Here is a 1,155-nt window from a genome sequence, read left to right as displayed (position 1 = left end):
TCAAGTGCCTTAGCCACTATGCTACCAGAGCTCCCATTTTAGTATTAGTCTTCTGGAAATTCTATTGGTAGATTTAGAATAATTTATAAATTTTCATTTATTTTGTCATTTTGTTCTTGTATTTTCTTCCAAAATTCTTCTAGGGTTTTTTCTGTGTTTTCTTTGGCTTGTCTCTCAGTTCTTTGAAGATACCTATATAATTATTTTGAATTCTTTTTCAGAGAGTTGCAATGCTCATTGTTTCTCAGGGATGTGTTCTGGGTCTGTATCTTGCTCTCTTGTTTCTACTACTTTATCTTGCTTCTTGTGTGGACTGTGATGGTCTGTCATCTCTGAGACATTGTGGTGTTGTTGTATTTAGATCTCTGTTAACTGTTTGTGAAGAGCAGCCAAGGGTGATTCAGGCTCTTGTTGGTGGTTTCTTATCGTTGGCTCATTGGTGGAGAAGGAGATGGTGGCTCTCGCTCAATAAGTGAAGTTGTAGGAGTGTGGGTGTAGTTGTGTCTTATGGGGACTATTGCTGTCTCCCATTCAGTTAGACAAAAATTACAATTGAATAAACATCATAAAACTAAAAGTACATGGGCAAAAAATACATCATGTAATCATACAGGAACAGTAACCAAAAAAAGAAAAAAAGGAAAAAGAAGAAGAAAAAAACAAGAAAACCTGCAATATCTGGGAATAGAGCACTAAGAGAAAAAAGATAGAGAAGGAGAAAAATGAAGAAAAAGTGTGAAAAATGCAAAAAGAAAAACAAGTAATGGGGTTAACCTCAAGAAAAATTTTTTATTTAATTAAAAAGAAATTTTCAACCAGGAACAGGGAAAAGAAAAAGAGCTGAAAACTAGGACCTGGGAGGGGAAGAATAAAGAATAATAGTAAAAAGGACAAAAGTATTAATTATAATAGTAGTTTTAAAACAGACAAATACAAGCAAACTAAACACCAGAAAAAAGAAAGAGAAAAAGAAAAAAACTGGTGGAGGACAGGGCAGGGCACCCAGCCTCCATCCGAGCACACAGACTGGGTTGGAGTTCCTGTGGGCCCAAAAGGTGGGTGGGAGTGGAGGATGGCCATACCTCCATTCACTATGCAGGTGTGGGGTATAAGAGTAACAAGAGGAATGTCGCACCTATTTAGCCGTGCAGGTCC

This window comes from Orycteropus afer, unplaced genomic scaffold, assembly GCF_000298275.1.
Source record: "Orycteropus afer afer isolate SDZICR_OR568_19922 unplaced genomic scaffold, OryAfe1.0 scaffold00400, whole genome shotgun sequence".
NCBI lineage: Eukaryota > Metazoa > Chordata > Mammalia > Tubulidentata > Orycteropodidae > Orycteropus > Orycteropus afer.
This window is presented reverse-complemented; position numbering follows the sequence as displayed.